Below are 27,083 nucleotides of genomic sequence, written 5' to 3' on the forward strand. Positions count from 1 at the left end.
TGACTTAAGACTGCTTTGTATCAGAGGCAAACTTCCACAAAGGAGTCTCAGATCATACTGAAAGGGCCTTGGCTGAGATCATCAGATACATCTGCCAGTGGGTACTCGGATCCCATCCAGACTCAGGTTCCTGAAGTAAAATTCTCAACACCAAAATCTCTATGCTCATGGAAAGTTTTATATGATCCATGAAATATATTAATTTTTCTTTCTGTCTTTTCATTTTTAATTGCAGTAATTCAGAAAAGATAAAAAACCATTTGTAAACTATTGTTTTAATCTTCCAATAAAATCAGAAAGTAAATTTCCAGGTGTCCTTAAAATGTAAAGATGAATAGGGCCCTATGAACCAGGACTCTTCTTAGACTAAATCTGTAGTCAGAGGAAGCAGGTAAGGACAAGACAATAATTTTGAGGGTTGGAAAACCTCCCATAATATGCATGAAATATTTATGTTAATGCATTGGATTATTTCTTGGAATTAAAATTACTGTTACTCACTTAGTACATTTTATTTTATTTTCGTCTAAATTGTGTACATTTGACTTTTGAATACATATTACATACATATGGTGGAAAATTCAACCATTACATTAAAGTATTTAGCAAACAGTCTTCAGTCTATCTTTGATCCCAACTAAGTAGTTCTCCCTACTATAGGCAGGCAATATTTCTGTCCCTTAAATATTTTTCCAAAAATATTTTATGCATATATAATCAAATACATAGATACATAGTTTTATAATTCTCTTATGATTTCTTCAAATACTACTATGGTTTTATTTATTTCATACTTATTTGTATGTTTACATGTAAGTGTTTGCTTTATTTAGAACTTAACCTGGGTAAAATTATTGTTCCATGTTGATTTTCAACATAGTTTATTAAATAATCCAACTCTCTTCTTTTAATTTAAGTACCTACTTTATCATATTCCTGTCTGTTTTTGGATCTGTTTCTACATTTTTCCATTCCATTCTTTTGATGTTTTTACCTAAACATTATTATTTTAATTACCTAATATTTGTAATGTGTTTATATATCTTCTTGAGCTGATTATTTCTCAATATTCTTCATTTTCTTATGTTCTCTGACTATTCTTGCTTATTTCCATATGGCATTGATATAACCTTGTATATGCTTTTAGTATATTAATAATGATCATGTTAAATTTAAAGATATTTTGTGAAGCTTTTATTTTTTTATGATGTTGAATCTTCACAGTTAAAAAAAATGAAGTGAGTTTCCATTAGTCTTACTTTGAATCTCCCAGGAAAATTTTCAAGTTTAATCCATATAGATCGTACATATTTCATAATACATTTATTCCTAATATACTTCAACCTTTTTTGTCTATTGAAAATGGATGTTTATTTTATTATATCTTTTAAACTGTTACTGTATTAGTATATGACCATTATAGATTTCTGTGCATTAAGTAAATATCAACTCACTTCATGTAATTCTATTTGTAATTGATTTTCAATAATAGTTACCCTTTTTGGATATAAAATTTTAGTGACTAAAGTTGAGATAGTTCCACACCATTCTCCTTTTCTGGCTTTATAATTGCAATGATAGTACCCTAAGAACAATGTTAAATAACAGTAGTGACAGTGTACATTTTGCCTTGCTTCTGAATTTTGGGGGAATGTTTTCAGTGTTTCTCCATTATGCATATGCTGTCTTTGGAGTTAACTGTATAGTCATGTTAATAATATCATCCTATTCTATTAAGATTTTTGAAGTCAAGAATGGATGATTAATATTACTGATTTCTATAAATGATCTATGGGAATTACTTGATTGTCCTGTTTACTGTTAATATGTTTAATTATAAAAGTAGTTTCCTTTTTCTAACCATTTTTGCATTTCTAGAAAAAAATATTCTACTTGGTCCTATGGTATATATGTATATATGTATATTATATATATATATATTTTTTACTGTGCCACTGGTTTTTACATGTTAATATTTTATTTAGAATTTATTATCAATTGTCATGGTGAGATTTATCTACATTATTTTTTCTTGCAGTATTTGTTGCTATTGCTGTTGTTTTTAAATTATCCTCACTTCACATAAAGAATTTAGAAGTCTTCCCTTTTGTGCTTTGGAAGAATTTAAATAGCATTAACTTGTCTGGCCTAAAGAGATGTTGTATATCTCTTCTTAAAACTGTCTTAGTCTAGTGCTTTTTGGGGAGTAGCTTTTTGACACCTTTTTTCTCTTTTGTTGAAAGATTTATTGTCTTTTCTGTTTTCTATTTCTTTACAGTAAGTTTTGATAGATAAAAATATTCTTCCAGAGCCACATAGCTTTGCTAATAAATGCTATCAAATATTTAAGGATAAAAAATCCCAGTAATAGACCATCTCAGAAGGTAAGAATGATGGGAACACTTTCCAACTCATTTTTTCAATAGAGATATAATTTATCATGTTATTGAGATCATTTACTTAGGTTTTTTAATGTCCATTTGATCTGTTACAGACTGAGGTTAGTGAATTAAAATATTCTACTATTTTTTTATTTTTTGCTTATCATTTATTTTTAACTCTTATAATCTTTGCTATATAATTGTTGTTGCTATGTTGTTTGGTGACCATGCCTGCTCCGTCTTCATTATACCCTAAATTGTTGAAAGTCCCTTTCTATAATTACTTAATGCCTTTTAAATGAATTTATCTTTATCTGATATGAAGGTCATGCCCACTGTTCTTTTTTGTTTGTTCGTTTGCATTTTACTGACATTTCTTTGTAAATCCTTTTATTTGCTTTTCCAAATCACTTTGCTTTAGATTGTGTCTAAAAATAATATAAACAGTATTTTTTATTTGTAAGATAATATGAGTGGCTTTTTCTTTTACTAAGTGCATATAAGTCATTTTCATTTATTGATATAGCATATGTGTTTAAGTTATCTTAAATTATTTTAAAATAACTGTTTTGATAGTTTGTAAAAATCTTTTATTTGGCTCTGTTTTGTTTTTTTTACATACGTTTTCCCTTGATATATTTATTTTTGCCATGGTGGTTGTTTTTATTACTGTGATATGTAATCCCCTGCATGGTCTATTTCTTCAGCAGTATTTATTAATTATCTGTGACACCGTATACCTTATTTGCCCCTCCAGATCTACTTGCCATTTTTTAACTTGCTCTCTGTGACCCAAAAGTCTGTCTCTTATGGATTATATTAAGAAATTCTCATGACCTCTGTCTTCTGGTTGAACTCAGCCAGTGATGGACCCTGGCAAGAAAAAGGATGGAGAAAGGAGAGAAGGCTGTGTCCCTTGACCTAGCATCACTATCCCTCGTTTGGTGACTGATTCTACATAATGCTCTGTACTGCTTCCTTCATTCTTTCTGGGCTAGGGATAGAAACTCCTTGTTATTTCATTAAACCCACACTTTGTAAATTATTCCTTTGAAAATAAACGTAACTCAAACTTTCCTGTTTTCAGCATGCCATCTCTTTCCTACTGGGCCCCTTGACTGATATGCCTATTATAAGTAATGATAAAATTAGCATAATTCCTTTTCTCTTCTCTCCCTCACTCTCCGCCAGTGACAGATTTTAACAAATTATGATTTTCCCTCAGTGTCTATCATTGTGCTATTAACTATGCTTACAGTTCTGTTACTTCAGTAGTCACCTCTAACTTACAAACTCTGCATCCTCCTATGGAAAATGAAGAACTCTGCACATTTGTGTTTCCATTCACTTTTCACACCCCTTCCCCACTGCCCAAATATTTGTTAGTTATCTTTTCTACAGTCAGGGCATATGTTTGTATAGTTTGAATAAACTAATCACATTTTATTATCTTACCATTTTATTAAATACATTTAATGCTTACCTCCAAATATTTTCCCCTAGTTTTATGATTATCTTTTGGTTCACTGAAGTTCCACCACTAGTACATTTGTTAAATTACTGCTTGGAAAGGTTACCAGATAAAATAAAAGATGTCTACTTAAATTTTGAACTTCAGATCAACAACATTTTTTTTAAGTATAAGTATATCCATCCCATGAGACGTGTTTATTTGCTAAATCTGACAACTTTATGTCTGGCATATAGCTACTGAGTAACAGTCTTTAGGAAGTGTTAGCTATTTGTATAGACTTGAGTCTGTGAAAATTGTAAGCCTATTTTGTATGACAATTATTTAGGCTCAGTTTTTCCTGAGACTTAGAGTGTACTTCCAACATATTATGTAACAATAATTTTTTCAATATCCTTTTCTTGAATTATGTTCTTATAGAATAGTAGATTGAAAATAGCTATAGATTCTTTGCCACACCCCACCAAAATTGAGTGACTTGAGTATTACCTTTCCTTTTGAATCTACGCTAGCTCTGTGTCTGATTTTGACCAACAGAATGTGATGAGAGTGATGCTGTACAACTTCTGAGGCCAGGTCTCAAGAGACCTATAACTTCTGCTTTTACTCATCTTGCAAATGGTGGAAGTCATTTCCAAGCCAGCCACCAGGAATATGTCTGACTACCTAGGGATGAAGCTCACATTAGTCATATAGAAAAGATAGGCCAAGGGTAAGAGCCAGCTGTATTTGGAGCTTTTAATTAAGTTCACACGCTAGTCAACTGCAGTTGACAGAACAGAGAGCTAAAGAACTGTCCAGCACAGTCCTTCCTTTCCTATGAATCTGAGCAAATTGAATGGTTCTTGTTTTAAGCCACTACATTTTAGGGTAGTTTGCTATGTAGCAATGAAATTATTGTATCAGGTTCTTTAAAATGCAGGTACTCAGTATTTTAAATATATGATCTTTGTTTCTCTATTCTATCCAGCATTTTTCATTTAATTATTTTAAACATTTATTTATTTTATATTATTGTTCCATTTTATTCACTTTATCTGTTTAAATTTCTGTGATTAATGATAGTTACTATTTTTTTTAGCATTGTCCTTTTCTTCTTGCAGTCCTTTCAAATTTACCCTAATTTCTGTAATGGTTTTATCTTATGTTTGTCTTATACTTCTATCCTGAGCATTGCCTTCTCACTGCTAGGCTCTGTTTGCTGCTGATGGTCACTTCCCTAAACTTACGCACTTTGTTTGGTTTATTTCTTTTTTAACTTATGGTGAAATTTGGCCACAATTTTTATCTTCTTTTAGACTTCCTTTTCTTATAGGACAGTTGTGCAGATATTCTGCTGTTTCTTTTTTGATTAATCACTTAAGTCACAGGTGAATATTTTTCCCTTATATCAGGTATTTCTTAAATGTTTGTTCAAAAGAAGGGTGACTTGCTGGAATTTCCTCATTTTCCAAGGTTTTTTGTGTGTGAGATTATTCAGCTTTTACTTCATGCCACCTGAAGGTGGTAGATAGTTGTGGGATATTTTTCAATTTAATAGCTTCCTTCTCCCTTGAAGCCACTGAGGCACACAGCTTCAAGAAAACACGGTTAGTCTACTTGACTTTTATTTAGTCCTATTTCTTGTGCTTCTCAGAGCACTCATCCAGGAAAATTTCAGATTGCAGCATATGTGCCCTTCTCTGCTCTTACAAAGAGAGATTTCATGGTTTATGCCTTAGGATGTGCTTTTCAGCTGTGAGAAGTATAGGCTGCTGGTTTGTCTGTTATCAGCAGCTTCAGTGTTTGCTCTCCTCATTCTCCCAAGAACACATCCTGTTTCCACGCATGTGGCAGCACTTCCTTCTCTATTGGGATTTGAGGGTTTTTTTTTTCATTTGTGTCCTTTACACATAGAATGGAATGTGTAATTTAGAAAAATTCTTCTTATCACCCTTGGATAATTCCAGAAAGAGAAGCAGAGATTGTCAGTTTTTATTGTTATTTTCTAATGAGAATCTCCAGAGAAACTTTGAAAGGTGTCATGTTTCATGTTTGTTTTTATTTAGTGACATATACAAGATGTAAAAGTGGACATAAAGTGTAAAGTAGATTAATAATTTAAAATATAATAAAATCAACACTGTTTATCAAACATCAGCATGAGAAAGGAAAGAAAAGGAAGTGACTAACACGGAAATTTTATGTGGCTCCTCCATGAACAGATTCCTCTCCATCCTTCCATTGCTTTTCTTCATTGGCTTACCGTGTGAAGTCATGTCCCAAGATAGCGTTTCTGAAATTTTGCCTGCATTTTTTCACTTTGTATAAATGAGTATTTGAGGGAACACTCTTTTGTGACTGGTACTTTTTACACCTTGTTATGCTTTTGAGAATCACCCGTGATGACATGTGCATCTATGAATCTTTTTTTTTATTGCTGAATTAAACTCTATACCTATGTTACTATTAATAGGTATTGGACTGTTTCTAGTTTTAGCTAATAAGAATAGTGTAGAACATGCCTCCTGTAGCATGTAAACATACTTGTCTGAGGAATGTACATAGGTATGGAACTTTTAAGTAAAGACTAATCTTATCTTCATATTTATAATGTAATTCCAAACAATTTTCTAAAGAGATTGCACCAATTTACATTACTATAAATAGGGAACAAGAGTTCCTATTGTCATGTAACTTGGCCAGCCTGTATTAATATCCAAATTTATTTATGACCAGCATATTGTGTATATTGTGATTTTAATTTGCATGTACCTGATAATTAATGAGGTTGAGCATTGCTTTCATATGTATGTATATATATTATATATACTACCATAAATAATTTTTCTTCTTTAAAGTACAGTTTTATATTTTCTCTTTTTTTTCTTTTTACATTTTTATTAATTTATAATCATTTTACAATGTTGTGTCAAATTCCAGAGTAGAGCACAATTTTTCAGTTATACATGAATGTATATATATTCATTGTCACATTTTATTCTCTGTGAGCTACCATAAGATCTTGTATATATTTCCCTGTGCTATACACTATAATCTTGTTTATCTAGTCTACATTTTAAAATCCCAGTCTATCCCTTACTACCCTCCGCCTCCTTGGCAACCACAAGTTCGTATTCTATGTCTATGAGTCTATTTCTGTTTTGTATTTATGCTTTGTTTGTGTTTTTTTTATATATTCCACATGTGAGTGATCTCATGGTATTTTTTCTTTCTCTTTCTGGCTTACTTCACTTAGAATGACATTCTCCAGGAGCATCTATGTTGCTGCAAATGGCGTTATGTTGTCTGTTTTTATGTCTGAGTAGTATTCCATCATATAAATATACCACCTCTTCTTCATCCAGTCATCTGTTGATGGACATTTAGGCTGTTTCCATGTCTTGGCTATTGTAAATAATGCTGTTATGAACATTGGGGTGCATGTGTTATTTTGAAGTAGGGTTCCTTCTGGATATATGCCCAGGAGTGGGATTCCTGGGTCATATGGTAAGTCTTTTCCTAGTCTTTTGAGGAATCTCCATACTGTTTTTCACAGTGGCTGCACCAAACTGCATTCCCATCAGCAGTGAAGGAGGGTTCCCTTTTCTCCACAGCCTCTCCAGCATTTGTCATTTGTGGATTTATGAATGATGGCCATTCTGACTGGTGTGAGGTGATACCTCATTGTAGTTTTGATTTGCATTTCTCTGATAATTAGTGATATTGAGCATTTTTCATGTGCCTATTGTTCATTTGTATTTCTTCCTTGGAGAATTGCTTGTTTAGGTCTTCTGCCCATTTTTGGATTGGGTTGTTTATTTTTTTTCTTATTAAGTCATATGAGCTGCTGATATATTCTGGAGATCAAGCCTCTGTTGGTTTCATTTGCAAAAAATTTTTCCCATTCTGTAGGTTGTCTTTTTGTTTTGCTTATTGTTTCCTTTGCTGTGCAGAAGCTTGTAAGTTTCATTAGGTCCCATTTGTTTATTCTTGCTTTTATTTCTATTGCTTGAGTAGACTGTTCTAGGAGAACATTTTTGAGATTTATGTCAGATAATGTTTTGCCTATATTTTCTTCTAGGAGGTTTATTGTATCTTGTCTTATGTTTAAGTCTTTGATCCATTTTGAGTTGATTTTTGTGTATGGTGTAAGGGAGTGTTCTAGCTTCCTTGCTTTACATGCTGCTGTCCAGTCTTCCCAACACCATTTGCTGTAGAGACTGTCTTTATTCCATTGTATATTCTTGCCTCCTTTGTCAAAGATGAGTTGACCAAAAGTTTATGGGTTCATTTCTGGGCTCTCTATTCTGTTCCATTGGTCTATATGTCTGTTTTTGTACCAATACCATGCTGTCTTGATGACTGTAGCTCTATAGTATTGTCTGAAGTCTGGGAGAGTTATTCCTCCAGCCTCTTTCTTTCTCTTCAGTAATGCTTTGGCAATTCTAGGTCTTTGATGGTTCCATATAAATTTTATTATGATTTGTTCTAGTTCTGTGAAATATGTCCTGGGTAATTGGATAGGGATTGCATTAAATCTGTAGATTGCCTTGGGCAGTGTGACCATTTTAACAATATTGATTCTTCCAATCCAAGAGCATGGAATATCTTTCCATTTTTTAAATTCTTCTTTAATTTCCTTCATCAGTGGTTTATAGTTTTCTGTGTATAATTCTTTTACCTCCTTGGTTAGATTTATTCCCAGATATTTTATTACTTTGGGTGCTATTTTAAAGGGGATTGTTTCTTTATTTTCTTTTTCTGTTGATTCATCATTAGTATGAAGAAATGCAATTGATTTTTGAACATTAATCTTGTAACCTGCTACCTTGCTGAATTCTTCAATCAGCTCTAGTAGTTTTTGTGTGGACCTTTTAGGGTTTTCTATATATAGTAACATGTCATCAGCATATAGTGACACTTTTACCTCTTCTTTTCCAATTTGGATCCCTTTTATTTCTCTCTCTTGCCTGATTGCTGTGGCTAGGACTTCCAGGACTATGTTGAATAGTAGTGGTGATAGTGGGCATCCTTGTCTTGTCCCAGATTTTAGTGGGAAGCTTTTGAATTTTTCACTGTTGAGTACTATGTTGACTGTAGGTTTGTCATATATAGCTTTTATTATGTTGAGATATGTTTCTTCTATGCCCACTTTGGTGAGAGTTTTTATCATAAATGGGTGTTAAATTTCATCAAATGCTTTTTCTGCATCGATTGAGATGATCATGTGGTTTTTGTCCTTTCTCTTGTTGATGTGCTGTATTACAGTGATTGATTTGCGTATATGTTGAACCACCCTTGTGTCTCTGGGATGAACCCCACTTGGTCATGATGTGTAATCTTTTTTATGTGTTGTTGGATTCTATTTGCTAATATTTTGGTGAGGATTTTGGCGTCTATGTTCATCAGTGATATTGGCCTATAATTCTCTTTTTTGGTAGTGTCTTTGCCTGGTTTTGATATCAGGACGATGGTGGCTTCATAGAAAAAGTTGGGGAGTATTCCCTCCTTTTCTATCTTCTGGAAGAGTTTAAGAAGGACTGGTATGAGTTTTTCTTTGTATGTTTGGTAGAATTCCCCAGTGAAGCCATCCAGTCCTTGACTTCTATTTGTAGGGAGGTTTTTTATTGCTATTTCTATTTCATTTCTAGTGATCGGATTGTTCAAGTGGTCAGTTTCTTCTTGATTCAGTCTTGGTGAATTGCATATTTCCAGAAACTTGTCCATCTTCTCTAGGTTATCCAGTTTGTTTCCATATAGTTTTTCATAATATTCTCGTATGATATTCTGTGTTTCTATTTTATTTGTTGTAATGTCTCCATTTTCCTTTCTTGTTTTGCTAATTCGTGCTCTCTCTTTTTTCTTCTTTGTGAGTTTTGCCAGAGGTTTGTCAATTTTATTTACTTTTTCAAAAAACCAGCTTTGGGTTTGATTGATTTTTTTTCTATGGTTTTTTAAATCTCTATTTTATTTATTTCCTCCCTGATCTTTATAATTTTCTTCTGCTGCCTTTTGGGGTTTTTTGTTCTTCTTTTCTAGTTCTTTCAGCTGGTGGGTTAACTTGTTTATTTGAGATTGTTCTTCCTTTTTGAGGAAGGCCTGTATCGCTATAAACTTCCCTCTTAGCACTGCCTTTGCTGTGTCCTATAAATTTTGTGTGGTTGTGCTTTCATTTTCATTTGTTTCAAGGTATTTTTAAGTTTCAGCTTTGATTTCCTCATTGACCCATTGGTTTTTTAATAGCATATTGTTTAATCTCCATGCTTTCCTTTTTTCTCCTTTGTTTCTCTGTTGTTGATTTCTAGTTTCATGGCATTGTGGTCAGTAAAGATGCTTGAGATAATTTCTATCTTCTTAAAATTGTTGAGGTTTCTTGTGTGCCCAAGTACATGATCAGTCCTGGAAAATGTTCCATGTGCATTTGAAAAGAATGTATATCCTATTTTTGGGGTGTGTAATGCTCTGAAAATATCCACCAAATCTAATTTTTCTGTTGTATTATTTAATTTCTCTGTTGCCTTATTTATTTTCTGTCTGGAAGATCTGTCTAGTGATATTAATGTGGTGTTAAAATCTCCAGCTATGATTGTATTCCCATCAATATCCCTCTTTATCTCTGTTAGTAATGTTTTATGTATTTAGGTGCTCCTATATTGGGTGCATATATATTAATGAGTGTAATATCTTCATCTTGTGTTACTCCTTTAATCATTATATTTTCTCTTTTTGATCTTTTCCTTACTTCCATGAAAAAATCCTATATATATTCTGCCAATTAATATATTGTAGGTTATATGGTTTCTAAAAATATTCTTTCAATTTGTGATTTACCTGTTTATACTCTCAATGATTTACTTTGCTGAAAAGGCATTTTTAATTTTAATATGATCAAATTTAGCGATGTTTTTAGTTTTTAATCTTTTTAAAGAAATCTTTTTATACCCTAAAACCTTAAAGATAGCTTATAATGATTTCCAAAAGCTTTATTGCTTCCCCTTCCATTATTACTTCTGTCACCTGGAATTGATCTTATTTTATGGCTTGAGTTAGGAATTTAATTAATTATTATTATTATTATTATTATTATTATTATTATTATTATTATTATTATTATTTGCAGGGGGAACTAATTCTCCTGGCAATAAGTATTGAAGAATCAACATTTACTGAGTTGTCATCAATGATTGTTCTGTTTTATATCAAATTTCCATGTAAATTTAATTACATTTCTGGGATCTCTGTGATGCTTCTTTGGCCAGTTTGTCTATTGTGGATTAATATCACACTGTTTTAAAAACTACTGTTAGAATATGGCTGACCCCTTTTCCTCTTTAGGTGTATCTTTCTAAAAATTAGCCCTTATAAATAAAAATTTTAGAATTATGTTTTAAGTTCAATTTTTAAAGAATTTCTTGAGATTGCTTCTACTTTATAGGAAAACTTGATATGATGAGTATTTAGTCACTAAACATGACATTTACTTCCATTTATTTATCTCTCCTTTAGTATCTTCTGCAAAAATTATATAATTCTCTCTAATGTCTTCGCCGATCTCTTTTTTCATATTTATTTTTTAACCCTTAACATTTTTACAAACTGAGTACATCTATATATAATAGAGAAACAAAACATTACTCCAGAAGATCTATTAATATTCTCTTCCAGTAATTAAGGTAAATACCATTTTGGCTTCCAACAGCATAGTTAATTTTGCCTATTTCTGTACTTTATGTAGATGGAATCATGCATTATATACTCTTATGTGTCTGAATCTTTTACTCAAATTGTGCACTAATCATATTGCTGCACATTGTTAGAAATAATTCAGTTTTAGTACTGTAGGATGTTTTGTTGTGTTCATATAGCACATTTATTTTATCTATCCTATGCTTTGTACATATTGGTGTAGTTTAAAATTTAGGGCTATTACCAAATGTGCTGCTATCAAAATTGTAACCCATAGCTTTTGATTTTAAAAAGCTACAATTTTCTGTTTTGTGTATGTCTATTCTGATGTGAGAATGAATTTACAAAGTCTTGAGTTTTGTGTATTTCCAAATTTACTGTGTATTCTGAACTATCAAGTGGTGTATCAATTTATACCCCACATCATCAGTGTAAGAGAATTCTGGCTTCCTGGTATCCACATTGTGTCTATCTTTGATTTCTCCTCCTTTCTCTCTCTCTCTCTCTCTCTTTCTCTATCTCTTTGTATCTCTCAGTCCCTCTCTTTCTCTCATTTTGGCAAATTTGGTTCACATATATTTATATCATAGTGCGACTTTAACTATCATTTTCTTAATGATAAATGAGGCAACTGGAAGTCATAGGTTGTGGGAACACTGTTGATAGATGCCAGACACATCAACTACATCAGCTTTTGAGGACAGAGACCAGAGTAGAGAGGATTGAAAAGGGAATCTAGAGGGGCAAGTAGAAGATGTCTGGCATGAGATATCTAGTAGGTAGCTAGGATATTATTCTGGAGCTTAGAGAAATGGTCAGGACTAAGACTACAAATTTGATAAGTATCAGCATATTGATTTTTTGAATCCCTAGAATGCAATACAATATTAGTTTGTGATTATAGACAGAGACAAGAGACTAAGGATCATTCTTTTGCTACCATTAATTTACAGAGTTCTGGGACAAGAGGCATTGGGAAGAAAATAGACAGTGAAGTATGGGTAAAACCAGAATGTTGAGTTCTAAAAACTTTTGTTTCAAGTCAGTTGTTTCATGTCAAATGATTTTGATGGATTGAAGCCTAAAAGTTGACCGTTGTACATGGTAAGATGGAGTCATATTGACAAGAATTGTTCCAATGAGTAGGAACAAAGAAAGGCTAAATCGAGAGAGTAGGTATATTCAGCCAATTTGGGGACCTTTTAAAATAAATGAGAACAGAAAAATGTAGCCTTAATTGGAAAAGGACCTGCCATAAAGAGAGTTATTTTTGGATAGAGGTATTTTAGTATGTTTGTATTTTGATTTAAAAAAATCCATTATGGAGGTAAACTTTGGCAATGCAGAAGAAAGGAGTAATGGAGGGAGCAAAGAACTTAAGTAGCACTAGAGACTGAGAGAATGGTATACAGTCCGTAGAGAAAGAGGTTGGCATTAGATAAAATCAAGTGGCTTATATATTAAAATAGGAATGAAGGGTATATGGGCAGGGCAAGGAAACTTGGGCAGCTAGAAATTAGGCTGGAGAAATGAAAATAGTGAAAATGGGAAAAATGGAATATTAAAATTGCCATGTAAACTATGCTTATCACTTCAACCACATTGACTTTACGAACTGCAAATAGATATACTAGAGAAAAAAGTTAGTGTTTGGTGTTTTGGCAAATTTTGGAGAGTTTGTACTCTGATGTTTAGTATAATACTCTACCAGTCTCTGAAGTATCTGGATGAATTATAGAGAATTAGGACATTTTATTTGTAGTTCATTAATTTCCAAGTATTTATTAGCTGTTCTCATTTTCTGCTGTTGGTTTCTGGGGAAATGCAGTTTAACTCAGACAGTCAAGTAGCATTTAATGTAAAGACTGTGATGTCATTTATGAAAAATGAGAGCAACAACTATAACTAAAAGTAAATCCACTATTGGTAGTGATTTAGAGTGAGCAAGGTGCGTTTGAGACATAGTATTCAAAATGCAATGTGTTAGTCAAGTTGGGGAAAACTAAGAAAGACAAGTTCAGTCACCTTGTCCCAAAAGGAGGGGAGAGGGTCAAGGTTTAAGAAAAACCAAAAGGTACCTGCAGAACCAGGGAATTTAAAACTCAACATTATTAGTATTGGGATAATAATATGGAGATAGGCTTTTAAGTTTCCTATGATGTCCTCTAATTAGGGATAAAGGTGGTAAGACGTGGACAATCTGAAGAACAGAAGAGGGCTCCAATATTGGGAGAAGGGGTTGGTAGGAAGTTAAACTATTATTAAAGCAGAAGGCACAAGATGGTGACTTTTCAACTGAATATGACCCACCATTGAACTTGCTTGTCCTGAATAGCATTTAAAATAAAATGATTTAATTTCCAACATCCAAGAACTTTGAGATTTAATGTAAAATTTTGGATTTCCAGTTTTCTTTAAAAAAATGGAAAGCTGTGGGAAACCCTTACTTGAATTTCAGCAGAGGAAAAGATACTCTGTTTTAGATAAGTAGTTCTGAACTAGTAATATATCTGACCCTTATTAATATGGGTGTGCTGAGGTTGTGTTATGCTTCAGTAATAGTGTAACTTCCTGCTAAACCCTTCTCCCAATCTTGGAGCCATTCTCTGTTCTGCAGATTCTTTTTTTTTCTTTTTTTACATTTTTTATTGATTTATAATCATTTTACAATGTTGTGTCAAATTTCAGTGTAGAGCACAATTTTTCAGTTATACGTGAACATATATATATATATTCATTGTCACATTTTTTTCTCTGTGAGCTACCATAAGATCTTGTATATATTTCCCTGTACTATACAGTATAATCTTGTATATCTATTCTACATTTTGAAATCCCAGTCTGTCCCTTCCTACTCCCCACCCCCTTGGATGTCCTTCAGACTCTTGACCCCTTACAATCTTTATCCTCAATTAGATGATATGACAGGGAACTTCCCAGCCTATCTTCATGTTATTACTCCATTAATAGTAAGGGTATGAAGAGAGATGAGGAGTCACTGTTTCATATATTTCCTATAAAATCTAATATATATATATGTATATATATATATACATATATATATACATATATAAAACACACACACACACACACATATATATATATATATATATAAAATTTTGTAAAACTATAATTTTGGCCTTGGGTCAGAGGTATGGACATGTGCAGGTCAGAAAACAATCCAGAGAGTAGAGGAGAATGGTATAGATATGGAAGAGGAAGATATACAAATAATGGATTTTCTCAGGTCCATGTGAAATTAAAATGGTAGCCACACAGTAATGTAACTGATTCACAAATATAGTATATCAAGAAGAACTGTTTGCCCTGAAGACGAGCATCTGCTCTGAGCACAGCTTTATTACTAGAATGCTATTATTCTCTTTGGTCTAGTAAATCCAACAATTTATACCAATTCTTCCTCAGCCTTCTAAAAGTTTCATGTGATGGAACCAACAGTGGGCCTGCAAATGCAAAAACCCTTCTGTTACAGCACAACTCCAATGAACAAATAAGAATGAATATGTGCAGTTGTTAACTCCAAGTACATTTAGGAAATCTTTAAAGGGCAATGTCTCCTGCCATTGCATCTAATTTGAAGTAGCAGTACATTGGGTTATAATTGGAAGCTCTTTTTTGAAACATTTGGGAAATGTTCTAATCATGATGCAGAAAGATTCCATGAAATCAATTCCATGAAATAATGATTTTTGTTGGCTCCACTGGAGCCCCTGTGGTAACCACCAGTTTGCTCTCTGTATCTATCAGTCTGTTTCTGTTTTGTCTGTTCATTTGTTTTTTTTTTTTAGATTCTACATGTAAGTGAAATAATATGGTATTTGTCTATCTCTGTTTGACTTATTTCACATATCATAATACTGTCTAGGTCCATCCATATTGTTGCAAATAGCATTATTTCATTCTTTTTTATGACTGAGTACTATTCCACTATTTGTATATGTATCTCACATCTTTATTTATTCATTTGTTGAGGGACACTTCATATCTTGCTTCTGTATCTTGGCTACTGTAACTAATGCTGCTATGAACATTGGGGGTGAATGTACTTTTTTAAATTAGTGTTTTCTTTGGATGTATACCTAGAAGTAGAATTGCTGAATCATATGATAGTTCTATTTTTAGTTATTTGAGGAATCTCCATACTGTTTTCTGTGGTGGCTACATTGGTTATCTTTTCTCTACATCCTTGCAAAAACTTTCATTTATTGTTTTTTGATGATAGCCATTCTGACAGGTGTGAGGTGGTATCTCATTGTGACTTTAATTTACGTTTTGCTGAATGGGAGAAAATGTTTGCAAAATGATATATCCAATAAGGGGTTAATATTCAAATTATATAGAGAAATCACACAACTCAATATAAAACACACACACACACACACTTACTTAACTAACATTTCTGTCATGCTAGAAATTTCCCTAAAGGCCCAGGAAATCCATTCCCAGTTATATGTCCAAGAAAAAGGAAACATCTATCCACAAAATAGCCATACATTCGTGGAATGATTTTATGTAAGCATTATTCATAATACCCAGTAGCTATAAATAATCAAATGTCCAATAACAAGATAATGTACAAACAAGTCATGGCATATTCATGCAATAAAATGCTGTTCAGTAATAAAAAGGAACTAAGCATCAATACACACAACAACATGAATGAATCCCTTAAACACTGAAAGAAGCTAAACACAAAGAAACAATTGAATATAATTATGTCTTGAGGTTCTAAAAATCAAATAATGATGATTCTCAGCCCTCTACAGCAAAGAGTTAATACATAGACAAAAATGTCCTGAATCTCAGAAAGGAATTGAGGCTGTATCTAAACATACATAATTCTGCTTATTTTCTCCTCTAAACATAAGGACCTTCTTCTGTCTTTTGATGTGTTGAATTTTCTGACTTTGGGTATATTTTTCTGATGGAAATTGTTAATATGTTTGAGATTATAAGAGATAAGAAAAATTGTGTTAAATATTAAATACTTCTTGAAAGCAAAACAGAAATAATCCCCAAAGAAAATGAATAATTCAACTCATATCCTCCTATTTTTTTGAAGTATAAACAATATGTAATAAAAAATCCATTATTGAGTAGCTGCTACATGAATTTTGAATAAAAATAATTTATAGTATTTTTCACTATGTGATATTCACCATAAATATACCAACAAGAGTCTCTTGGGAATGGCTTCCATATATACATCCTTTCATTGTGACATCATATAAATTTTGTCAGAATTTAGTTGGCACAATATCTTGGATTTTTTGGTAATTTTTATGAACTGTGATATGACTGTGTATGGATGAAATTAACACTACTTACCATTTACTTGATAGATTAATGACTCCTCTGAACTGTCTGTGTTCCATTTTATGCTGAAAATTCACGAAGAGTCTCTGACAAAGATGCTAATACTACTAGTGCATTATTAAAAAAGTTATGAGAGAAGTGAAAAATAATTGTGCTGCATCCGCATTTTAAAAAATTTGTAATTGCGTCTGTGCAACTTTGTGGATAGTTTAAGAAGTTGATGTTGTTGTGTACCTGACATACAGCTGTGTTGCTTCTTGATCATAATTTGGCTGACTGAGCTCTGTCTTGTTCAGTGGAGATCACAGATACTTCATATTTGAAGGTATGCAAAATGAAGATCATGTATTTGAAGGTATACACAGTATCATCTAAGAATTCTTTTCTTTGGGAACCTTACATACATTGTGTGCTGCTTCTCAGGTCATAATTTGCTTCTCTCTCTGTTCCTCATGCTTTTAAATTTAAATTTTTATTATATTTTTATTATATTAATTTTTATTATATATAATATATATTTTTTATTTTTGTTTTTTCTTGCTAGACTTAATAGAAATTAGTAAACGTTGATGGTAAATGTTGATTGTGGTAACTGACATGGCTCTTACTTTTCACTGTGAAGACTTCAAAAACAGGAGAAATCTTATGCTCAAATAAATGAAATGTTTTGTTATAGTACTTGAATACTCTCAGAAGGTTTTTATAAAAAGGACAAACATCTCTATCTGTAACTATGCAGAATTGTTTTTTGAGGAATTATTTCTATATAGAGATATCTAAAAGATTTTATGGAATCTGTCCTTACAATACCTTCAGTTATTTTAGACATGTTTGTCTGGCTTCCCTATAGAGATGAGCTTTCTTTTAGAGTGAGTGTAAATCTAATTGTAAACCTATACCTTCAAAGAAACCAAAGTAGCCTGTTTCTGCTGTTTGTCTCCAGTGCCCTTCCTGAAAAAGTCCAGTATTTTGAGATAAATAGCACATGAAGAAAATATCTTCAGGAACCTCTTCCATTATTTTCAGATCTCTTCCACTGATACTTTATTGAGCACTTAGAGGTTCATTATTTTCTAGATTTTTTAAAAATCTTGCTATTGATATATATGTGTCAACTTTTTCTCATTCAGAAAGCTTTGTTATCATCCCATGGTGCATTACCATCAAGTTGAATGCCTAGAGCAGCATTCATTTTTCAGTTATTCATTTGTGAATTAAACATGTGTTGACATAATGTTTTGTGTATTGTATTTATTTATCTCCTGTATTTTTATAGGTTTTGTATGACTGCTGTAGAAGTTTTTGCATGAGGGTTGTATTTGTATATCATATTTATTTTATTCTCTGTAATCAAGCCCTTCCAGCATCTTGCATTATCGCATCACAGTACACTTAGGCAATGATAATATTAGTACACTGGGAGTAACCACATGAGGCTGCTTCCAGCAAATGAGCTGGGGGCTTTAGCTACCCAGAGGCTGGGGTATCAAAGATCAGTATCTTGGGTCAGGCACTGCTATGCATGCTGGAAACATAGCAGTGAACAACAGAGGCAAAGTTCTTTATTGGGTTTATATTATAAAGGTGAATAATACACTATGAACAAATACATGATATGTCTGTAGAGTGCAAATAGAGAAAAGAGATAAGGAGTTGTTGGACAGTGAGATAAGTTAGTACTTTAGGTGGGGTCATCTGAATAATTTGTCTGTGAAGATGGCTTTTGAAAAGACCAAGAACTGAACTAAGGGATGGAATGGGCTTTGGGGAAATGTGAAAGAAGAATATTCTAGTCAGAAGGAACAGTAAGGACAAAAATTAGTGTTAACAGAGAGGTTTGAGAAATGGAGAGAAGACCAGGGTGGCTGAAGTGGAGTGGATGAGATGAGGTGGGAAAAGTTGGGGTTAGAGAGGAAGGCACTGACATGAGCATGTGGCACCTTTTAAGCCATTGTGACAAGTTAGGATGTGAGGTGGAAAATGATTAGTGCAGGTTTTTGAGCAGAGGAATTACATGATTCAACTTGTATTTTAAAACAACCATTTTGGCTTCTATGGGATGAATAGAAGGCAGGAGGACCAAAGAGAAATCTGGGAGACCAGTTAGGAAGTTCAGCAATAGTTCAAACAGGAAAGCATGGTGACTTGGTTTGGGGGTCTAAGGTTTTAGTAGTAGAGGTAGCAAAATACAATCAAATTCTGAATGTAGTTTGAAGACTGAACCAATGATATTTGATAATAGGTTCTTGTGGGTTCATCACCAGTTGTGGGTTCTGGCCAGCAGAAGTCCCACCGAGACAGAATGAATTACTCAAGACTCTGGGGAAAAGTCAAGAGAGCGAGAGGGAGTCTGGAGCCAACTCCACAAGCCTCTCAGATCTCTCATATTTATTGAGTACAGTCGAAGTAGGAATTTAGGGAAGGACAGGGTGGGATCACAATGAGTACAAAAGCTTTGTTTATTGTTGGTGTTTGGCTCAAGGTCAGAAGCCCCTTTTTGGTGAATCATAATCGTGTTGAGCCTTTCAGCTTATCAGTGTGGAGTATGAGAATCAGCTGCTAGACAAGATTTTCTTGGACTCAGTTGGCTGTGCCTGTCTTAGGTTGCCCCCTCAGGGGATCTTACCCGTCATTGGCTAACCAGCCTTCTCACCTCTGAGTCTGCAGCTTTTTACCATTCCAGCCCAAGGCTGTTTTGGGGATAGAAGACTAACAGCAGGCACGCCCAGCATTTATAGCAGGGGGCCTGGGTCATTGCTAAAACCTCAAGGCAGTTACTAAGCACATCTTCTTTAAGGAGATAAGGGGCTGGGATCTGTTACAATTTGTTAACCCAATCATGGGCTCCCACAATTATCCACTCATCCTTAATTCATTCTGGTAAAATTTTACATACCCAACACAGGGCACATAGAAAGTCATATCAATTGCCATATATCATCATGGAGTGATAACAGTTTAGTCATACTTCCATCTAAAACTGAAAATGTTCACTTCTGCAGTTGTATAATGGAAAAATCAAGGAACATAAAAAAATAAACATGACCTATAGCTGCTATGTAGGCCATTGATACATTTCTGTAGTTGGTGATGAGGTACTCCTCCTCAGCAGTCATACCTATACTCTTCCAACACTCATTCCACATCGCCTCTTCCATCTGCCAGTGTATCAGCTGAATGGTCATACTTACCTGTTGGTTGACATAGCAATTCATTTCTGCAGGACCTGAATCCTTGATGTTCTTGTCTTTATTGGGTTGCTGCAGTTTCCCATTTATTATGACTAGTGGGAACAGGAGTAGTATGAATTCCCTGGGATCAAAACAGTATCCCTTGTGTTCATTACATAGCATCAATATAATTGGCCCTAGTAATTATAATCAATCACTCTGACCAGTAAAATGACCCCCTTCTCTGAATGTTGTTTTATAATTATACATAAACTAAAATAGCCAGTGATGGTTGCAGCATCTAAATCTCTTGAATCATGATAGTGTTTGGTAATAACATTCTTCCTTTGGGCTTTAGGATCTCTTCATCCATTGAGTTCAAAGATTTAGAAAATAGAACCATATTTTGGCTCCTATTTTAAATGGTACACTATATTCTGTAAAACAGCACCCATTAGCAAGGGAAGTCAAAGCATACCCTGTTTTCAATCAACCTTTGTATATCCAACTTCTAACATTAAATGTGCTATGGTGTTTGCCCTAAGATGTGTTTTTACCACTTTAATTAACAGTGCACATGGCCTATGTAACTAGTAATGACATGTGACAACAGCAAATTTGTCCTAGGTCTATTGCTTTACATCTTAAATAAGTTGTCCCAAGTATATTAGCATGAAAGCCACTAAAGGAGGGAGATATAGGTCAATTGCCTTAAAATCCTTAGTTATTAAGTAACCAAGGAGTTTTTTTTTCTTTTGTAAGAAAGATTAAGAAAGAAAATTGGATAATCTAATTCGCACAGGAATCAAATCTGAATGTTTGGATCGTATCAATGATGATTGTGCCTAGCGTCAAGGCATCTGGAAAGTTGAGTTCCTCCACTGTCCTTTGCTATTCTCTCTTAGAGTCTAAGGAGCCTCTCGTGTTGCTAGTCCAGATTTTGGCTGCAAAGGCAATAATGAGAGCCTTTTTTCCCCATGGTGGGATGATCTGAATGTCATCCCTTATACTCTTCTATAAATGCCCCTTGGTTTATAATAAACATTAAAAAATGAGAATATTTTCCTGGAATAATTTGTGGGATTTTACTGCAGGCATCAAACATATGAAGAAATTACAGTGAAGGTTTAGGAAACTAACCCACTGCAAACTAGGGGGATCTATAAATTGAAGTAGTCCTATCAGAAATAATTAGTATCACAGCATACTACGATGAGGAACCATAGGTGTTACTTGAATCTTTGTGTTTTATAGGTGTCACAGGAACAAAAAAAATAATGTAAACATACTTACAAATCCCCCCTTCAAGAGCTGAAGATAAAATATAGGACATCAGTTACATTTTAATCCCAGATAAACAGCATATGTGTTTTTTAGTATAAATATGTCTAAAATATTTCTTTGGGATATGCTAAAAAATAATTGTTTTTATTTGAAATTTATATTTAACTGAGTCTCCTATATTTTTATTTGCAAAACCTGGCAAGTCGATGTCCCTTCTGCCAAGTTTTTCTAGGAAAATTCTTTTCATGATCTATTGAACCCTTAGGATTTTATTGTTCAAATTGAGGTATTGGATTAGAAGAGACTAAATGATTAGTTAAGAGGATACATTCATTTAGGGTAGAAATAATGTGAGAATTCTTTCTGAAGGACAAAATAGATGGGAGAAATGGGAGTTTAAGTAAGAGGAGTAGGGTAGAGATGGAGAGTAATGGTGAGAAGAAGAGAGTATATGCCATATTATGGAAGAGATTTAGAATAGAATTAGGCAAAGATGACTTTTGGAAAGTTTTGCTCCTTTTTATATTTAACAGTTTCTCTTTTGGCATCTCATCAATAGTCTTCAAGAAATACATTGTAGTACCTTTTTTTTTTTTCTGGTTGGTTGGTTGGTTTTTCTGATGTGAGGATAAGGTGTCATCGGTTTTAGTTTCTTTAAGTTTTGCTGTCTCGCTGGAATTGGCCAACTGATGGCCCAGTTTAATTTATGTTACATCAAAGTTCAATGCACATTGATCATTCTCAAAGCACAGGGACTATCTTGTCAAAAGGCAAAAATGCTTCCATGCAGCTTTCAATAAATTTGGAAAATAGCAGTTTAATATTGACTGTAGGGTTTGGAATGGTTTGGGAAATAAGGAAAAATCTTTTTTCTAAACTACAGCCATAAAATAGACAAGTGTCAATTTCTAAATTTAGGAAGTTATTTCAGTGAAAGATTCTTGTCGGGGTGTGTTATGTCTAGTTCTTACAGACATACTTGTCAGTTCAGTAGTTCTGCTTCAGGAATTCCCATTAAGTTCTTGATATACAGGCCCATGTCTGGCTGCCCCTAATTATAACTGCAAAATGAGCTGTAGTTAACAATGTCATTTAGTTCCCCATTAGCATTTATATCATTGCAGTAGAGTTTTGAACTCCTGCCTTTGTGAGGACTCTTGAAGTTTCAAAGCAGATTGTAAACTAAGAAATGATAAATAGTAGGGTGATTTTTCAGGCTAGCAGTATAAAGCAACATGCCTTTGTGGCTTAAAGAAAAGTAGCATTTCTGAAGATGAAGAATACATGGATTTAACATTAAGAGTCCCTGTTTTAAAAGAGAGGAAAAAGTATCAAGAATAATATAATGAATATTTATTTACTCACATCCACAATTTTTTGAAAAAGTTAACATTGCTGTTCTAGTTCTAAGTTTTATGATGAAAGATGTAAAGTAGATTCATATATAACATTGAACTAACTTTGGCTACTATTTCCCCAAGGGTCACTACCATAAAGGTGTTGGTGTCTATCCTTCCAATCTACATTTTGCTCCTATATTTGACCAGTAATTGGACAACCATAAATATGTGGGATTTAATCATGAAGCAACTTCATAGCCTCTCCTATTCATTTATACTGATGTTCTGTGTGTTTACTTTTCCCAAGTAATAGGCAAAAAATTTGGGCAATCTATGACGTATCTCACTGCCATTGTCTAATAAAGAATCATATGGTTATTTAGAGGCACTAAATACTGTCTCAATTTGGTAATTGAATTTTCAGGTCTTCTGGGATCATTAGTTTCTTGATGTAGTCATTAAGTTTAGAGTAATGACTTAATTTAATGTTCAAAGTTCTCTCCACCTCTAGCTTGAGCCTAGTGCATGAGTAAAGTCTAAGGTTGGGATGGGGCAGGTATGGTCTGCATCTTCTCTCCCTCTGCCTTGAATTTCTACAGGACTTCCCTTAGTTTTTTAACCTTGTTAAGGGCTCCAGAGTTAATGGAGGTTGGGTATCCAGGAGATATAAGGGGATGAAGAAAGTTCTGACTTAATGGATAAAGGCCTCTGTCAGTCAAGGAAACTGGCAGAAAACAGGTTGCATATCCAAAAGAGGTTATTACTAAGAGTTTAATGATGAGAGTGTTCAAAGGAAAAGTGAAGTGCCCCATGGTTAGGAAGAGCGAGAAGCCACAACCCTACCTGATGTCACCCATCAACAGCTGAGACCTGAGGTGGAGGAATACAGACACAGCCAAGCCACAGCCCAAGCAGGGAGAGAACTAAGAGAATAAATGAACTAAGTTCTCTTTCATCCCCCTCCCCACCCCGCAAAATCCTGTTTTTTTTTTTTTTCCCACTAGCTGATATTAACCAATAGCTAGAAACTGATGTAATTCATATGGGTGAGCCTTCAGGAATATAAAGTAGGAGCAGATCTGTGAGGCTAAATCTTTTTCTTTGAGTACTTTGATGGGTCTTCAAATATTTTCCCTTTTCTTTCCTTCACCTCACCTGATTTGTGGGGAGCTCCTATCTGCATTTCCTAGATTAGGGAGAATGTATCCTGATTAGAATTTATTATTGTTTTTGTCTTAAATGCCTACCTCTCTAGCTATATGTCAGCTTTGCAATTCTGAATATGTATGTTCCTCCAGGCATGCTCTTTCTTCCACGTGGCCCATATCTAGTGCAAGGGAATCAACTCATGCATTCTTGGCCCTGAAAGACGTTGAGGCTGCATGTTAAAATGGAATAGCATTTTACCTTCAGCAAGACCGTCATACCGAGAGGTCATTAATCTCCATTCCTTTATGATTTTCCACACTAGATTCAGAAACTGATCCCAAACTTAGGGGCACATGTTAGTCTTTTTGAGTGTTTTACTTAAAGTACAGAGGGAATTACTTTATATCATACTGACCTGTTCTTGCCATATGATTTCTATTTCATTTTTTAAATTGTCTTTGAACATTTAGAACATACTTAATCTAAACATCACTTTTAAAATAATCTAGTAGTTCTGATTTAGAATTACTTAGTATTTTACAAATGGTGGATTGTGATATTTGATTATGAGTTGAACCTCACTAATACTTACTTTCTGTGGAGTGCCCACGTTATAGAAGTGACTTATAGATGACTTCATATGTGCCACTGTCAGGCCTAAAATATTTTATTGATTACAGGCTATATTTATGTTAAATGTTTGTCTTGAGATTCCACACTACACGTGGATGTGGCATAGGAAGGAGTTTCAGTGTTCTTGCTGTGTGTTTATGCCTGTGGCCCCAAAAAGATGGCAAACTTGCCTTAATGGATTGATAGGTAGAGTTTTTCTCCACTTTGTTTTTGTATAGAGAAAATCTTTGGGATATTCTTGCTTTAATTATAGACAGCAGACACTTAGCTTGGACTCCTCTCTTATATGGAGGGTGAGATTCCAGCTCCTCAAATTCTCTTCTAAATCATCGTTAAACCACTCTGGGTACCTTGATATATTTCTTCTCAGTTTTCAGCTTAGCTCTAAAATATAAATGTTTTTCCATATTTTTTTCTGACATTCCTATATGTTTGGCATATATGCATATTGGTGATGTATCAGCTTAGTCTGACTTACCGACTGGATGTAATTTTGGTTTCAAAAGGAATTTTATTGTGGGATGGGCATTTTCATTCCTATATAATTTTAGTACTTTTAATTTTAGTAATGTAATCAGGCCGCATAACAATTTCTAACCATTTAACCATAATAGCTCCATAAAGGTAGTACAAATTTATACCAAAGAAAGAACTTTTTATTTGCATTTAAGCATGAAAGTAGTCAATCACAAAATGTCATATTTCTAGATCTATTATATTCTACATGTACAATTAAATTCTACTGTAAATGGTGATTGAAAAAATTAATTCCTTCCATTGCTATAACAAAAATTAAAAATAAGGAAAGCCATGACAGTTCATACTTTGTTTTGATGTAAGATTATTTACTTCTTTCAAAAAATTGATAGACATAGTGAAACTTTTACGTACAGTATTTTTTCTCACTTATTTGGTTATGAAATTTCAAACTCATGAGGCATCAAGTCTTGCAAATGGATAAGCAGAGAAATCTGCCAGGAATTTAAAAAGAGCAGAATATGTTATGTTTGGAAACTACTTGTGAATCACCATCTAATATTTCAAAGTATAAATTAATCATTAGGTTTGGGAAAATAAATGTAAAAGCAAGAAATCCATCATAACTGTGGAAGTGCAATTGAATAGAGAATTTGTTCATTAAGATATAAATCCCATTACTGGTTTAAATGCTTCTTTTTATACCACTAACATTAATGCTGAATAAAGAGTGGGTTGCTACAATTGGACCTGAAAATGCATGATTACACTAATTCTGATCTAAAGCCTGTGGGTAAGACCTTTTAAGTCATTACACAGGAATAAGCCAGATATTCATGGTGTTAAACATAAAGATTTACATCATTTTCCCATCCATACCTTGATTAATATCTCAATTTTTGAACAAGCTTAGTAAAGTATCAAGGAGAATTAGGTTGTTACAGGGAAGTAATATAATAGACCAGTATTTACAAGAAATGGGAAAATGACTGCAATTACTAAATGTGACTTTTTTCTCTGCCTGAAGGTCACAGGAGGCTTTACTTTACTAAATGTTATTAAGATTTAAAAACGAAATTTTTTCTTTCAGAATTTTCTGGTTTATATTTATGGTAATAGGCTTTTTGAAATCACAGACAATATCTGATAATTAATATGCCATGTTAGGTTGATAATCAAACAATTATATCTACACCAGTTAATTCTTTAGTACGTATTATTGATTCTGAGACGTGAAGGAAACTTTTCCTTTTGGGATGTGTGTGTGTGAGGAAATGGATGGATGGTACTTAAGACGAGGAAGATAGAATTGTCATGGTATAGATTTTCTTCTCTCTCATGAAACAGATCTCTGGGTTAGAGGTAAGTGAAGATGATCAAGCTTAGTTCTTATTTTGTCACCTCCTACTATATCTTCAAACCACTTTATGTTGGATTACTCAACAAAATCACAGCAAAATTAATCTTTCTATATTTTCCTTCTGGGTTGCACAACTTTTAAAAGTAATATTTTAGTAATCTTCTTAGTTGACTGTTCACTCTTTTTCAATAAGATAGAAACAACCTCTAACCTTTGTTTTACTGACTCCCTACTAATCTCAAAGTTTATTTTTCTCATTCTGAATTCTCATTCTCTGTCTTTAATTTTTAATTTTACTGTTGATTAAAGATCCAACCTAAATCAATAATAAGGGATTACTTTTTTGTATGTAATCAACCACTCTTTTAGACTACAAGAGAAAAATATATTTATTTTAACAGATTAGGGGAAATAATTCAATAAAGTTCAACAAATATTTGTGAAAACATTCAGAAAACTAGGAATACAGGCAATACTCTTTAACTTGATACAAGCTAAAATTATCTCTCTTATAAATGTTAAATCAGTCTAAAAATAGTAAAAACATGGAACTGTACTCTTACTAAAAACAATGTAAAGCTCATATATACTCTGAATCAATAATTTAGATTACTCGTGTAATTTAAAATTTTCTGGTAGTCATATTTAAAAAGTAGAATGAAAGATAAAATTGATTAATTCACTTCTAAATAACTCAAGTCAAAGAAAAAATTCACTAGAAAAAATGTACAAGACTTTAGACTGAATAGTAATGAGAAAGTCACATATCAAAATCTGTTGGATACAGTTAGATCAGTCATTAAAGGAGCATTT

This window comes from Vicugna pacos, chromosome 6, assembly GCF_048564905.1.
Source record: "Vicugna pacos chromosome 6, VicPac4, whole genome shotgun sequence".
Taxonomy (NCBI): Eukaryota; Metazoa; Chordata; class Mammalia; order Artiodactyla; family Camelidae; genus Vicugna; species Vicugna pacos.